Here is a 17,225-nt window from a genome sequence, read left to right on the forward strand (position 1 = left end):
GATTGGCAAGATAGGCAGGCAGGCAGGAGAGAAGGAACCAGTAGACAGAGAGAGACCGAACATTAAAAAAGAAGGATAATGGAAGGAACAATCTGTTGGAGAAGGTAGGAGTAAATAGGATTGAGAACACATGTGGAATGTTTAGAGAAGAGTCATCTTGTTATCAGAGACTGAAGGAAAAAAGGAAAGAAGCCCTTGATGTCAAGGAGTTTTGAGATGAAATGAAGGAGTGGGAGAGGCTACTCATGGCAAATGGCTTCAGTTTTCTCAGTTAATTTAAGAGATGAGGTATCCAGCTAAGAGGGTGGGAGGGTGGGGAAGGAGAACTGAGAAGAGAAGGGAAAGTTTAAAATAACTTCTGTCGGGAGTGAAATAGGATATAGATTTAGGGAGGAAAAAAGGATTGTCTTGCTGCAATGAGAACTCAGATGAGATGAGATAAGATGCATTTGTAATGAACTCAGGCCTCACCATTGTGTAGCTTTTGCCAGTTCTGCTAAGTAACAGGGTGAGCTGGACAAGAGGAGACAGTGAGAGTAATCCAGGGATAAGCTTGGTAAAGGACAAATGGCAATAGGACAAAGTGGGAAGGGATTTAGAAGCAGAGGACGATATGGCATTGAACCAGTTAATTATAGGATCTAGGAGAAAAGCTAAGTCTCAGCAGGCGTGAAGGGCTGAGAAAATCCCAACAGGTTGAGAGAGTGGAAGTCACAACGAGGGAGAAAGAATAGGTTTAGGAGGGGTGAGGTGAAGGAAGAGATGGCATAAAAGTTTATGGTCAGACAGAGGAATGTCGGAGTTTTTGACCAAGGAAATGGTAGACGTTTAGGTAATGGTGAGGCAGTGTGTTGTAGTAGAGTCATAGGAATGTCAGGAAGACCTGGGTCCAGATCACACACTAGCTGTGTGTCTCCCTGACTAAATCACTTAATTCTCTGAGCCAGAGTTAACTTATCTGTAAAATGAGGGTGTTGAACTAGTTGGCCTCAAAGGTACTTTCCAGTACCTTCCTATGATGTAAGTCATATGTCTATGTCTATACATATGTGTACAGGCACACACATGTATACCATGCACATATATACTTATATGTGTGGGTATACGGACATATATGTATATAAATAATATCTATTCACTCTATATTGTTTGATACGTGATCCTTCTACATTTGGAAAACATCATGCTGTTTACTAGAGAATAGACATTTACAGTATATTCCTTTCAAGGTCGTTGGTTCTGCCCTACTCATTTCTCTGTGCTGCTAATTTTAGCTGCCAGGCTCCAATTAGATCCCTTTTCCCCTGTGTTGTCAGTATTCAGATATCATACTTTAAAGTATTATAACTACTCTAAGTTGTTACGGGGTGATGGCCCCTCCATGGACTCAAAGAAGATCCAATTTTAAAAAAATAACTATATCTTGGTTTTGCAGCTTGATTTCTTGATGGTTTAAATGAATAGGGGCACTAAATACTGCTTGCATCATGTAATGGAAAGAACCTTGGACCTGGACTGGAGTCTAAACTGTCATTTATTATCCATCAATCAATAAGCACATCACAGATAAAAGACAAACCGCTTCCTTTCTCAAACCTAAAAAACATTTATTAAAGCATCTACTATGTGCCAGGCTGGCTGGCTCTGGAGGATACAAAAGCAAAAACATGACAGACATTTCCCTCAAAGAGCTTACATTTTACTAGGGGGAGATTCAACATGTTCACAGATAAATACAAACAGGATATAGGCAAAATAGATAGTGATTTGAGTGTGTGTGTGGGGGGGGAGGGGTAATATCTCGGAATATCAGGAAAAGTCTCTTGAAAGAGGTGGCAGCTGTATCTGTGGACAAGCTCTTAATTTCTCTGAACCAGATTATCGGCAGCTATTTTAAAAAACCGATTCTAGCACTGCCTTTCCACAAAGTTGTTATAAGGACTGTGCTTGGTAAATTTTTAAGCAATATACAGGGTGTCCCAAAAGTTTTGTAAGGTTTTAAGTTTTAAAAGCTTAAAACTGCATGAAGACTTTTGGGATGCTCTGTATAAATGTGAGTGGTGAGTGTGGTCATTGAGGAAAGAGCCTTTGCTGTCTCTGGTCTCTCACCTGGCTGTTTCTTCCGGACTCATTTCATTTTCTTTCACACTGGTCAGGAATAGGAAGTAGGGAAGAGCAGCTGGGGGCAGCCCTGAAGTATGGGGACTTCACAGATTGAGTAGAAGACCAATTCTAAATGAATAAGCACGGAATTATGATCTACCTATTCAACTGTTTACACTCCATGTACTTTTAGTCACTAAAATTCTCTATCTTTTATAGCCAGTCATTTTATTTTAGCCTTAACTCCACCCCCTTCCATGATGGCATGTTTTATTTTTCTAAGGTTAGTATAGCTGAGCCCAAAGTCTGTGTGAAGTTTGCAGCATGTTGCTCAGCCTCCCCAGCCATTGGTGATAGCTTGTCCCTGGGCTTCATCAGTTCTCCAGGGCAGCCTTTCACACTTAGCCCTCTGCCAGGGCCCCACCAGCGTCAATCACACCTACTACAGAAACAACCCTCTAATTTCATCACAGTGATGCTAAAATACACTCCACTTTGCTTGATGACCTAGCCAATTGAAGGGCAAGCGAAAATGCTCCTCCTTTCGAACTTTCCCAAGGACCTTCTAGGAAGAGAGACCCATTCCTGAAAATAAACATACCTTCTCATTGGCCAGACCCTGCAGAAGGACCCCTAAGTCTTGTGTTACAAATCCAAGGCCTGGGATTTTAATCCTCGTGAGCCCCTCCCAGCATCAGCCCTCCTCCAGAGACTCCTGGACAAAAATGTTGTGAAAAGTAAGTATGCACGCTTCGGTCTTCACCCCTGAAATGGCTTGTGCTTTAGAAATATAACTGCTCACATTTTCTAGAGGGATGTAAAAGCAGGTGGAATGCCATAAAATAGAACCAAATAAAGGAAGAAGTAAGGGCTGGTTTGTGGATTTCCCTATGCACCGTTTTAGTTTACAATATTCTCAATGACGTTTTTTTAGTTGAATATAACTCTGATCCAACTTGCTTAGCCTTAACTAAGGGTGTTTTCCGTTAATTCTCTAGCTGAATCAGCAATGAAAACAAGTAGGAAATGTGTGAAGAAATAGATCTGTTCATAACAACTACGCCAATCCTAGAGGCAATTATCCAGCTGACTTAGGCTCCACAAGCTTTGACCTGAATTTATCTGTGTTATTTAGGCCAGGAAGTCTTCTTTTCTTGGAGTTATCTGGCAATTCCTACTTTTTGTTTAGCCCTAGAATGCCAACTGCAGGTAGTGAGAAATGCCAGAAGGCTTTCGGACAATCAAAATAGGTTCAAAGTGTCAGTACAGAGATTTTGCATTTGTGGCAAAATAGAACCAACTGAAAAAGGTTGGTAAGATAGTAGTACCATAATCTCGCTTGTTTATGAACCCATCTAAACTTTAAAACTGCCCTGATTAAGGGTGTCAGTTACAGGCATCTGGCAATCGTTTAAAAATAGATAAAAGCAAGAACAACATTGCTGGGGCTGCTGCTATAATTACTATCCATTACCTTTTCCTTAGCTAAAGGTATGCTTCATCTTTAAAGATTAAAGAATGAATTCCTTGGATGGTGATACAGTCTTACTCCTTTGAAGGGATGTATAATGCATTTCATGAAAGTACATTGAAGCAAGGTAAGGATAACATGAAAAATAACATTTCGGCTGGAAATCTTAGGAACTGAAATTTAAGACAAAAGCACCATTCTGGATTGGTATAATCTATATGGTGGCTAAAAAGAATTTTTTCATTATATTGAGATTCAGACATTTGCAAACTCGATGCAAGCATGCAAATTAAATGATGACCTTTCCTGTTTGACATGGGAAATGTGCTGTATTAAATGTAGGATTTTTTTTCTTGACATGGGAAGACTAGCATTCTTATTTTGTAGTTTTAAAACATTGTTCTTTAATTGAATTTCATTTCTAAAATGTATCATACATATGCATATGTATATATGTATACTTTATGATAAATGGTCTAATTTTCCAATATGAGTATTTGGTCTTTCCCTTACTTTTTTTTTGTAAACATAAAAAAATCTTTAATATTTTTCCAACAAAAATTTTGCAAATGTGTGAGATCATAAACAAAGCAAATGAGTAATTAGAATATAAAATTTGGTTTATTTTAGTTGTTAGGAAAATTAAGTAATTTTCAATAATATATAAAAGTATAATTAAAATATTGCATTTAAGTGCTATGCCTAATAAAATAAAGTTACCTTGATAGGGATAACAAGTGATAGGGTTTTATGCTCAAATTTTAAAAAATATAGATGAGAATTCTTTAAAACATAAATTTAGATGATGGATAAGTATAAATTATCACAGAATAAGACTGAAACCAAATCTGTACTGAATGTATACATACATCATAAGGTATATAATTAGAATTTAAAATCTACCTATGGACATTAAAAAATTGGTTTAACTTTTTCTACACAAATAAAATAGGCTAGACCTGAATTACATTTCCTTCTCTGCTTAAAAAGAAAAGAAAAGCTAATGAAATCTATCAACCTAAAGGTGGTATTTGGATAGAGATAAAAGGATAGAAAAAATAGGTATGATATAACTGGGAGTATTCCACAGACCACCAAACTGGATGGATAATATGAGCAATACTTTCTGAAAAGAGGTTACAACATTGACACAGAGGTAAGGGATAGGACTATATTAGCTTTCAGGACTCTCTCAGTTAAAAAATTCTATTATTCTAGTGTTGATGAAGGATTTCAACTATATGTTGGAATTCTCATTTTTATAAAGTAGAGCATCTGATAAATACATTAGACACTTTACTGATGACTTCATGCCTTGGAGAGTAAAGGAAACAAGAGTAATTGCCACTATGAATTCAATTCTAACAAAAACAAATGGATTGGTGAAATGGAAGGTGACAACTACCTGGGCACAAAGCATCCATCTCACTTTAGTTTGTAATAGCAAATTAAAGAATGCGTGACATAATCAGACATATATACTTAGACTTTAGGAAAATAGGTATAAGAAAGATAAGAGGGGGCAGCTAGGTGGCACAGTGGATAAAGTACCAGCCCTGGATTCAGGAGGACCTGAGCTCAAATCCAGCCTCAGACACTTGACCCTTACTAGCTGTGTGACCCTGGGCAAGTCACAACCCTCATTGCCCCACCAAAAGAGAGAGGGAGAGAGAGAGAGAGAGAGAGAGAGAGAGAGAGAGAGAGAGAGAGAGAGAGAGAGAGAGAGAGAGAGAGAGAGAGAAAAGATAGGAATGCTTCAATAATCAGAGTCTCTGAAAGAAAAGGCAACTCCAAAGGATGGAGAGGCTCTAACAAACAAAAATTTGACAATATAATTATAACCTGTGGCTCAAAAACTATTTGTGGGACTTTTCTCGCTGGTGGAGATTGATTACTGAATGCTCCTTCTTGTGTTAAGGCAGAGTTGTTGAGAATCTGAGAGAAGACAGATTTTAGTCTTCTGACTTTCTGCATCAAGAGAGAAGATAGTTGGTGGTTTCAGATTCTCTTCAGGGAATCTAGGAGGGAGAGAAAGACTCTAGGAAGAAAGGAACCTGCACATAGCATGTGGGAAAGGAGCACTGTCAAACTCCACTAATGAGGAAAGCCTTCCTTAAAGGGTATTTGAGCATCACATTCCACAGTGACAAGTGATCCTGAGAAAGAAGAAAAGGGAGATGCACCTAAGAAATTTGTGTGGCTGCTGCACAGGTCTCAGATTTTGAAAGGGGGCTTACAAGGAAAGGCATGTGATCAAGGATGACTAGAGAAGTGGCATAAACCTGGAACAACAGTATCAGGATGGTTAAAACCAAAAATGAAGAGAGTTGCAAGATATGTGAATGATAAAAGAGTTCTTTTAGGTTTATTTGGAAGAAGAAAAAGAACAAAGAAGGGATAGGCCCACTGTTTGGGGCAGAAAGTTAATCCATGACAAAGAGAAAGCTAGGGTATTCACTTCAGTTCTCTTGCCATCTTCTCCACCAATCTGCAAACTGGAAAAGAGAGAACAAAAATTTTGATGAGTAGGGAAATGAAGGCTGAGCTAGGTGAGGAGACAGTGGTATAAGAGCACCTGCCCACTTTTATTTTTTTTGGCGGGGCAATGGGGGTTAAGTGACTTGTCCAAGGTCACACGGCTAGTTAAGTGTCAAGTGTCTGAGGCCGGATTGGAACTCAGGAACTTCTGAATCCAGGGCCAGTGTTTTATCCACTGTGCCACCTAGCCGCCCCTCACCTCCGCACTTTAAATGAACTCTGATCTCCCTTTTAAAAAACTTACAGATATGAATAAAAATAAAATAATGCAAAACAACAATAACAAAAGTCCCACTGTTGATATATCAAAAAATAGTAAGGAAAAAAATGAAATATTACAGAGGACTGGGTAATAGGAGAAGTACGGTATAGTGCAAAGAACAAACACTAGATTTAATGTCAGAGGACCTGGGTTCGAGTCCTGGCTCCATTACTTGTTACTTATGTTAATTAGTGGGATACAAAGACACAGAGGAAACAGTCTTTGCCCTCAAGGAACTTGCATACTACTGGAGAGAGAATACACACACACACACACACACACACACACACACACACACAAGTTTGGTACAAGGAGAGATAGAATGGAGAAGGGGAAAGGAGATCAGGGAAGTCTTTAACAAGGAGGTGAGCACCTGAGCTCTGTGATCCTTGAAGGAATACAGATTCTGAGATGCAGGAGGAATACATTTGATTTGAGGTATGGGGACAACTTGAATAACTTCACAGATAAGGGAGATGGAGTGCTAGGTACAGTGGTAGATAAAGCCCAGGATTTAGAGTCAGGAAGACATGAGCTCAATTGCTGTCTCAAATACTTACTAACTTTGTAACTTTGGGCAAGTCATTTAACCTGGTTTAGCCTCAGTTTCCTCATCTGTTATAATATTTACCTCACTGAGTTCTGGTGACAATCAGATGAGAAAATATATCTAAAAACTTTGAAAACCTTCAAGTGCTATATGAATGTAAGCTATTATTAGTAGTACACTTCTTGTTGAGTTTGTGAACAGCTAGTAGTCTAATTTTAATGGAATTTGCCAGATGCCCAGGGGTCCCACCTGATTGATTTAGTAATGTTTGAATTGGGTGTGAATGCGAAACTACTAAGTACCCACTTAAGATGATGAGATTTTAGCCACACCTGGCAGCCCTGTTAAACCTAGTTTAAACTTGGCCAACCCTGAGAAGGAGTGTCCTCAGAAGCTGTGGACTGTGTCATCAACAGAGGACCAGTCTCAGCCACACAACCTGAAGGACCTCCCCTTTGGGGGATGGAAAAAAAGGTAGAAAAATGGACCCCCAACAGGAAGTGGTCTCTCTTGCCTTGGAGGAGCTTTCAGAGCGGACTGGAGACTGGCTGCACAACTGACCCCCATAGAAAGTATGGACCCCTGGTGGTGAGTTAATAAAACCTAGCTCTTTGAATTAGCTGAGCTGAAAGTGAGTTTGGGTTTTGAAACAGTCTTTGCTAGAGCCAGGGAGATTTTCCATTTTCCTCTTTCCCTATTCCCTTGTCCTTGACCTTATTAATTTCACCTTTTCTGTGTATTTTATTCCCATTCATAAAACCTGATTTGTTTGTGGAAAAGAGGCTGTTAATCTCCTTTCTTATTGGCCTGGGAGGAATAACTAAAAAAGGCAGTTCGGAGGGGAGGAAACTTTGGACCTAGAGGTCCCTCATTATTTTCTGAACCCCAATATTTGGCAAGCCACCCAATTAATTCCCCCCATATTAAATTTGGCCCCTGGGGCGGCTAGGTGGCGCAGTGGATAAAGCACCGGCCCTGGATTCAGGAGTTCCTGAGTTCAAATCCGGCCTCAGACACTTGACACTTACTAGCTGTGTGACCCTGGGCAAGTCACTTAACCCCATTGCCCCATAAAAAAAAAAAAAAGAAAAATTTGGCCCCTACAGTAGAAATCATGAAGGGGATCAAATGATGCCTTGAGACAGATAGATGATATAGTGGATAGAGCATGGAACTGAGCTAGAGTCAGGAAGACCCAACTTCAAACCTAATCTCAAACACTTGCTAGCTGTGTGATGCTGGGCAAATTACTTAATCCTATCTGCCTCAGTTTTCTCATCTGCAAAATGGAGATGATAATAATAGCACCTAACTCCCAGGGCTGTTATGAGCATCAAAATGAGATTATATTTTTAGAGTTCTGTCCAAACCCTAAGGTGATATATAAATGCTAGTGATAATGATGACATTGTCTCATATCTACTCCAACATAGTATCATAGTAATGAACCCAATCTCTTTCTTATGAGGGTACCCCCTTGGTTATTCAGTCTGGCATATAGCATATGAAAAGAATCAGAAAACCTCTTCTTCCATTGATTATGTCCTTAAAGTAGAGGACTTTTAATTATGCAGATTATCCAGTTCTGTTCTCCCCTGGTTGAAGGATACTTATCCAAATCTGTAGCCACCAGAATTAAGCAAAAATAAAATTTATCGGGGGCAGCCAGGTGGCGCAGTGGATAAAGCACCGGCCCTGGATTCAGGAATACCTGAGTTCAAATCCAGCCTCAGACACTTGACACTTGCTAGCTGTGTGACCCTGGGCAAGTCACTTAACCCCCATTGCCCCCCCCCCAAAAAAAGAGAATGCTGGCTTGCTTAAAATAAATAAATTTAACAAAATAAAATAAAATAAAATTTATCATTGTCTTCCCTCAATGCTCTCTCATAGGCCAATCACACAGCAAGACCTCATCCCTTAGAATGGAAGTTCTTAACCTGGAGTCTGTGAACTTGTTTTAAAAAATACTTTGATTACAGTCTTACCATATAGTTTGCTTTATAGTCCTATGTATTTTATTTTATGAATTGGAAAACATTATTCTGAGGAGACCATGGGTTTCATCAGACCACCAAAGGGATCTATGACCCTGCCTTAGGGTATCTCCAGCACTGAGTTTGTAGTTGCTGAAGTCTAGGTACATGTACCCTTTTCTTAAAAGGCACAGCAATCAGTAAACTAGGCAAAAAAGCTAAGGTCCTCATAGATAGGGACTCATTGGGTTACCAAACAGGCAAAGTATTGGCACTAAAACTGAAAGTATCAGCCTTGGGCAATGTTACAACCGGTTCATGAAGAACACTAGGACCTGAAGGGCCTAGGTGATTATGATCTTGGATGTACCATTTTCATTTAACAATGGAAGCTTCTTGTCCTCTGCCCATCTTGCTAAAGGACCCATCTTGTATTTATCAACTCATGATGGTAATATCTGAACCAAGGGTAATAATATGCATCATCTGTTCAATAGTAACCAGGGTCTAATAACATGAAAGCAATTGTTTCTCAAACAATATAATAGCTGGACACTTCAGGGAGTTAATGGTTACAAAAGCCTAAATGGTCACTTAATCTGGACACTCATCTTGGTCCCTATGCAAGACACTCCAGAAACATAGGTCCCAAAAGGATCATAAGGGCCGAAAGGGAGAAATTGATAGTGAGCACCTTTAAGCTTCCAAATCCTGTTCTCATTTCTATTCAAAAGAGAAAGATTTTTGATTGATAGAAGAAATAAAAAAAACCAATATCTGGGATATCTGGGAATATTTGGGAAAACCCAAAGAGTTCAGTAAGACTTGGAGTTTCCTTTTTAGTTTATAGTAGAGTAAGTATCAAGGCTTCATTTCTTGGGGCAGCTAGGTGGCGCAGTGGATTAAGCACCAGCCCTGGATTCAGGAGGACCTGAGTTCCAATGTGGCTTCAGACACTTGATACTTACTAGCTATGTGACCCTGGGCTAGTCACTTAACCCTCATTGCCCCACAAAAAAATTAAAAAATAAAAAGTTCATTTCTGACCATATCTAGAATCATCCAGGTTCTTCCCTTCCAATGTATACCTAGAATGGTCTAGATCCTGAATTTTTCCTTGGGCTAATTTCCTATTTCCCCTGTCTCTCATATGTACCACCATCAAATCTAAGGATTTTGCAACTGTGACTTCATTTGGCCCAGTCAGGATTACATCATCAATATAATGGTGAACATCAGTGTCCTCAGGAGTAGGGTCCCTTTCAGGTCTGAGATAAACTGGCTGAGAGTATGCTGAACTCCTTCTCAAGTAGAGACAAACTGATTGATCTCAGTGGCATGAATGGAGAAAAAGGCATCATTGACAAGATCAATAACCTCATGCCACTCATCTGGGACCTGAGTAATCTGGTACCATGCTGATGAAATCAGGAATAGCTGTAGCAATCAGCATGATAACTGGAATGTTCAACTCCCCCCACAATCTAGGTACTAATTACCAGGTAACACCCACTGTCTTCACTGGCCATGTAGGGTTATTAAAGGGGGAATTTTTGTAGCAGAATACTCTAGCCTCCTTCATCTCTGTTACTGGGAGGAAATATCTTTCACCATCATCCTCCAACCCGATGTCATTTAATATTGACTGCAGGGGATGGTTCAACTCTAAGGACTTCCATTTGGACCTACCCAAAATATCTGGCATAAAAACTAATATAAATACCCAAATCCAGTACTGACTTCCAAGAACTCATGTCTGCCCACAAGACACTCCTTTTTATTCAGCCCCATAACAGAGGCTCAAACAGAGGGTCTTTCACTCACTTCTACCTGAACAAACGTATTCCTCACCTCAGTAGTGTATTATCCAAATCTCCAGTAGAAACCAGGGTAACACTATGAAGCTGTTAAAGGTAAAATAGCAACCCGGCTGCCAGTATCTTACAGCCCTTTAGATATCTGGTGTCTTCTCCCCTTTCCAAGCCACAGTAACTCAAGTATATGATTTTCCATCTCCCAAGGTCCTGCAGCAATCCATGTAGTCAGGGAAGAGGGACAGGAAGGGGTGAGCTTCAGCCCTTGCTCTATGAGGACTCATTTCAACAGTCTCTAAAATCTGGACACAAAGACTTGTCTGGAAGAACTTAGCAGGTAGGGTGGGAACTTTGAGGTATTTCCTAAATTTTGGTAGGGCAGAAAGACCCATACTACCTTGGTCCTAGATGTCCTGATACAATTTTAACAACACCCTTGTAGGCTGACCATCAATTTTTCTTATCCACCCTTTAAATGCCATATCCATTCTTTATAGAAAAGAATTTCATCACTGCTACCCACCTAACATGGTGATGAGCATCCTGAATAACTTAATCAACAAATATTTATAATTGCCTACTATATGCCAAGTGGAATGGGCAGATGAAAAAAATTTGTTCCAATGGTCATGAAAGTAGTCAAAGAAGATGCTATGGAGCCCTTGGAGCTTGGTCAGATATTGAAAATGTCAAGGTTATCGACTGCATCTTGGGCCATTGTCAGTTGTTCTGACTTTTGTCTTGTCACTGGACTTTGATGACTTTGGAAAGGAGAGTGAGGCTGATGATTTTGTGCAATTCTGCCTCATTTAAATCCAATTCACCAGCAAATCACCCCATGATACTTTGATCCTTTTTGAAAAAGAAGGATGAACAACAACATCAATGTGCCAGGCATTGTGGTCTCTTTGTCTAGTCCATAGTTAGAAAATGAAGGCTAAAATAAGGAAAGGAGTCAATGTTCTCCCTATATCCATTTTTTTTGGCCCACCTACTTATTTACTGCTTTTGGGCCCTGGCCGTGGAGCAATCAATCAACAAATACTTAGTATTAACCTATTATGTGTCAGACACTGGAGATGCAAAGAGAAAAATGAAACAGTTCCTTCTCTCGAGAAGCTTACATTCTATTAGGCGAGGCAACAGACATAAATAAACACATTCAAAGTGAATACAAGGGTACACAGAAGCTAGAAAGGTCAGGAAAGACATTATATAGAAAATGGCACTTGAGAAGAATTTTGAAGAAAACAAGAGATTCTAAGAGAAGGAGGGGACATGGCTGTTAATGGAGCACAGCTGATACAAAGACCTAGCAAATGGGCTGCTAATCATTGAGCATATGAAAGAGGCATGAGTAAGGCTATATTCTGCCTCAGAGCCTCCTCCTCCTTCTTTGTCTTAAATTCCTCAGTTTATTCCCTTAATTTGAGGTTTTGGTCCCTCCTAAATACAAATTGCCTATCAAGAAGGCAGCTTTTAGATTTTATTAAGACAAATGTACTTAGAACTTCACTGGATCTTGTGACCTCATGGAAGAAGATACAGTGGAACCTCTCCACATGGCCTCACTCTTTGTCCTTCTCATCCATTAGTTAGGGTCAGTCCTTTACAGAGGATCTATCCCACTATAACCCTCTGCTGGAGCGTTTCCTCTGTTACTTTTTTAGAAGCGGTTCACTTCTTCCAAAAGTATGTAAGTTCACTGGATCTTAGACAAAGTTCTCACATTGAATGTCAGCTGTTAATAATTGTAATAGCTAGGATTTATCTAGCATTTTAAGGATTGCTAAGCACTTTACAGATTTCTCATTTTAGCCTCATAACACCTGTGGGAAGTAGGTGCTATTTTTAATGCCCATTTTAGAGATAAGGAAACTGAGGTAGACAGATGTTAAATAACTTGCCTAGAGTCTCACAGCTGGTAAATATGACCCTGGGTCATATTTGCACTCAGGTCTTCCTGACACCAGGTCCAGCACTATATCCACTGCGTCACCTAGCTGTCTAATAATGATAATAATAGTAATATATATACATACACAAACATAAATGTATCATATATGTATACATATATTATATATAATTTATATAGTGCTTTTAAAGTTTGCAAAGCACTTTAAAAATGTTATTCCATTTGATCCTCACAACAACCCTGGGAGGTAGGTACTATTATCTTCTTCTTCTTCTTCTTCTTCTTCTTCTTCTTCTTCTTCTTCTTCTTCTTCTTCTTCTTCTTCTTCTTCTTCTTCTTCTTCTGCTGCTGCTGCTGCTGCTGCTGCTGCTGCTGGGCAATGAGGCTTAAGTAACTTGCCCAAGGTCACACAGCTAGTAAGTGTCAAGTGTCTGAGGCCAGATTTGAACTCAGGTTCTCCTGAATCCAGGGCCAGTGCTTTATCCACTATGCCTCCTAGCTGCCCCTATTATCTTTATTTTACAGGGGAGGAAATTGAGGCAAATAGAGGTTACATGACAAATCCAGGGTCACACAGCCAGTGGGTATATGAAACAGGATTCAAACCTAGGTCTTCCTGACTCTATATCCAACACTCTCTCCACTGTGCTACCTAACTGATACAATTCTTAGCATCCTTAGGCCTTTCCTCCCACATTCCACCAACATCTTATGGAAGGGGAAGGAGGTTGCATGGTTTGGGGTCATTTTGTATTTTTAGCTGTTCTGTGGATTGCCCAAGGCAAAAGAATTCATTACCTTCTAGTTATAATTCTTTTCGTACTTAGCTTGATTGTTTTTTGGGGAGCAAAGTTCATTACTAAGACCACAACTAAAACCATTTTATCTAGATAGAAATTACCAGTTGCTGTGCACTGCTGACAATGACTTTGGGAATTCAAGGTCAACTCTATACCACTGAAGCAGCAGAGGAAGACTATCCCAAGGAAAAATCATGTTTATTTTAGCATGAATGTGGATTTGAAAAGGTTTTTGTTTAGAGAGAGGGAAAGTGTGAGAGTGATTGAATAAGAGGTTGGAAAATGTCACCATAAAGGACAAAGGATGAAGAAGAGAGTAGGGTTGAGGGAACCTGAAAATTAAATTTGGATGCCCTAGTCAGCAATCCATGGCCATAAAAACCCCCACCACTTTAAAATAATGATAATAATAATAATGGCTAACAATTATATAGTTTTAGGATTTGTAGAGTACTTTACATATATTTTCTCATTCGATCTCTCAAGAACTCTGTTAAGTAGGTGCTATCATTATGCTCATTTTAGAGATTAGGAAACTGAGGTTGAGAAGTATGTGAAAATCTGCTTCATTATTTTAGTTCTATATTGTACATTTATAATAGCACAATCTCACTTGCCTTCCATATCCTGGACCTTAAAATGGAAAGGAGCAGGACAGTGAGATCAATCAATGTCCAGTCTTGTCATGTCTTGGATGGGAAGTCAGGATACTTACATATGAATACTTGTTTTTTCTTTAAATAGTTGTTGTGTCAGATAAATGACTATCTCTTTAGAGCTCAGTTTTCTCATCTATTAAATGGTGGTTGCCGCAGGAGAGGGGTCTTCTAGCCCTCACATTCTATGATTTTAACTCCCCTAGACTTTCTCTTTCTCTGCTCTGGTTCCTAATATACTCCCTCATAATAGTCCTAAACCAGCCTGTCCCACTACATACTAGAGGAGTGTTGCCTTCCCCTAATTCTCATTAGAAGGGGCATATATTTATAGGCTTTGAGACTTAGAACTGGAAAATTTCTTGGAAATCCTTGAGTCCAACCCCCTCATTTTGAAAATGGTAAAACCAAAGCTATAACTTACCCAAGGTCACAAAATTAGTAATTGTATGAGGCAGCATTTGAATTCAGGTCTTCTTGACTTCAAGTCCAACAATATATCAATACACCACACTATTACTCAGAAAATTTTACAATAGTCAGACTTTAGGATTATTCTGCATAAGCAGGACCAAGCCTACCTGTGGTGAGAAATTATCTGTACTGCAATATTAACTATCAGCTTCCAAGTATCTGCTCTTTTCTGTGCGTTGTCTGGGACTTGTTCCCTGTCACCTAGAGGTGACATGTGGCCTTCCTCACAGAAGCACTGCTCCTTGCTGACAGCTACCACAGTCCTCAGTTGGCTCATGACCATAGGGCAGGGAACCCCATTTAGGTGGATTTACCATCTAAGATTAGCTAATACCCCACCACCGTTCCTGCCCATTCATCCTAGTAACTTCAGGTTGACTGTACATGTTGGATTTACTCTCCAGAAGAGTTAAATTCCAATTAAAATAGCTGCAGTTAATAAACCTCTTAGCATTTATCTGCAATGATTCTTAGCCTCAAAGAAAGCCTCAAATAACCCTCCCTAGCTATCATCCTTCTTCCCAGGGTACAGTCAGTGCCCTGTGGTTGCAATATGTGCTAACTGAGATGATGAGAGGAATCAAATGCAGTGCTTTTTTCAGTATTACAGCACATGAGCAACTGAGAGTAGAGACACAAATGACCCAGGTCGACATAGTCCTTATAACTTTGTTTGTCTTCTCCTTCTCTTACCTTGATTCTAGGGAGAGAGAAAGACGAGAGCTTTCTCCATAATAGCAATGGCAAAGTGAGAATTACACAATAAGTGGGGAAATTGCTTTTTTGGGTTGATAGGAATACCATTAACATTAGCTACATGTTTAAAAAATATCAAGATTATGATAATTCAAATGAAAGGAAGGTTACTGACTGAAAAGCGTAAGGTATCTTTAAATATGATCATTAGGATTCCATAGTCATGTTTTCTATAATCATTTTCAAAGGAATTGGCTTATTTCTGACAAAATTTGATATGCTAATGAAGGATAAAGTATATTTTGTTTTATTGGTGGTTATTGAAGGCTATGCTCTTTGTTTCATATGACTTATTTCATACTATTCCACCTCACACACCTCAATTTCGATATTCTAACCAAATCAGACTCCTCCAAATTTAAACTCTTTTATCTCTCACTTCCCAGCATTTATTAAGCCATCTACCCCACCCGGCCCTTCCTCATCTCAAATCCTCAGAATTCTTATCTCTCTGCAAGGCTCACTTCAGGTGCCAAAATTTTGGCCCCACTACTTTGTACTCTCACCCTCACGGAATCACAGTTAAATGAGACTTCAGAGATCACATAATCTATCCTCTTCCTGAAAGAAAGATATGTTGTATGAGGTGATTTTCTTGAAAGTATTAACTTTTAATGATTAATTGTTCCTAATTAAACACTGTGGGGCCAAGCAGAACAAATCCTATCCTCCTGCCACAGGATAGCCCTTCAGCTATTTGAAAATAGCCATCTGTCTGCATTTGTATTTCCAGAGCTTGGCATAGGGGCTGGCACACAGTAAGCACTTAATAAGAGATATTCATTCATTCATTCATTCATTCATTCATTCATTCATTCATTCATTCATTCATTCATTCATTCATTCATCATGTTCTTCTCAAGTCTCTGGTTCTCCCCAAGCTAACCATCCCTGTTTCCTCCCACTGATTCTTATGTGGCAGGATTGGGAAGCCCTTTTCCACCCTGGTTATCCTGCTCTAAATGTTTTCCAGTTTATCAATGACTCAGACCCAAACACAGTTACTACATATATCCTCTGACCAGGGCAGGGCAGGGAAGAGGAGGAAGGAGGTGAAAGAATAGCTAGATAAGACAGAAAGTTCAAAGAATGGATTTTTTTTTAATTTACAAAGGATAAACAACTATTGGAGATGCATGAGAAGAGGGGATGACCAAACCAAAATTGATAGATTCAATTTAATGCAACAAACATATTGCTATGAACAAGGCACTGTGCTTGGCACCTGCATTATAAAGATAATAATAATTCGCATTTACATACATAGTGATTTATAATTTACATAGTGTTTTATGTATATTTATCACATTTTGTCCTCATAGCAACACTCCAAGCTAGATGATACAAATATTATTGTGGCCATTTACAGATGATAAAAGAGAGGCTCATAGAACTGACTTGCACAAGATGCTCAGTAGATAGAGTGCTAGGCATGGAGTCAGGAAGACCTGAGTTCAAATTCAACCTCAGGGGGGCAGCTAGGTGGGACAGTGGATAGAGCACTGGCCCTGGAGTCAGGAGGACCTGAGTTTAAATCCAACCTGACACTTAACACTTACTAGCTGTGTGACCTTGGGCAAGTCACTAAACCCTCATTACACAACCAAAAAAAATATCAAATCCAACCTCAGACACTTACTGGCAGAATGACCCTGGGCAAGTCATTTAACTCTCTTTTCCTCAGTTTCTTTTATCTGCAAAATTATCTGGAGAAGGAAATGGCAAACCACTCCAGTACCTTTGCCAAGAAAACCCCAGATGGGGTCATGAGGAGTTAGACATGACTGCACAAAAACATTTTGCAGATGAGGAATGTGAGGTCCTTCAGTGACTTGCACACGGTTCAAATGGTAGGAAGTTACAGAGCTGGGATTCAAATCTAGATCATTTGGCTCCAAGTCGAGGGATTC

General features: G+C 39.5%; 1 protein-coding gene and 1 long non-coding RNA gene across 4 annotated transcripts in view; one reads left to right on the top strand and one right to left on the bottom strand.

Moving 5' to 3' along the window:
• Positions 1-2,616: 2,616 nt before the first annotated feature.
• Positions 2,617-17,225, top strand: part of ALPK2 (alpha kinase 2) — a 180,892-nt gene continuing 166,283 nt past the window's right edge. The window contains 2 exon segments of the mRNA XM_043966972.1: positions 2,617-2,840; positions 3,589-3,701. The gene's annotated coding sequence lies outside the window, so the exon portion shown is untranslated.
• LOC122728434 overlaps positions 5,937-17,225 on the bottom strand; it is a 60,421-nt gene continuing 49,132 nt past the window's right edge. For all 3 annotated transcript variants that reach the window (XR_006353286.1, XR_006353284.1, XR_006353289.1), the window contains one exon: positions 5,937-6,069. This is a non-coding gene — a long non-coding RNA (uncharacterized LOC122728434). The remainder of the gene's footprint in view (positions 6,070-17,225) is intronic.

This window comes from Dromiciops gliroides, chromosome 1, assembly GCF_019393635.1.
Source record: "Dromiciops gliroides isolate mDroGli1 chromosome 1, mDroGli1.pri, whole genome shotgun sequence".
Taxonomy (NCBI): Eukaryota; Metazoa; Chordata; class Mammalia; order Microbiotheria; family Microbiotheriidae; genus Dromiciops; species Dromiciops gliroides.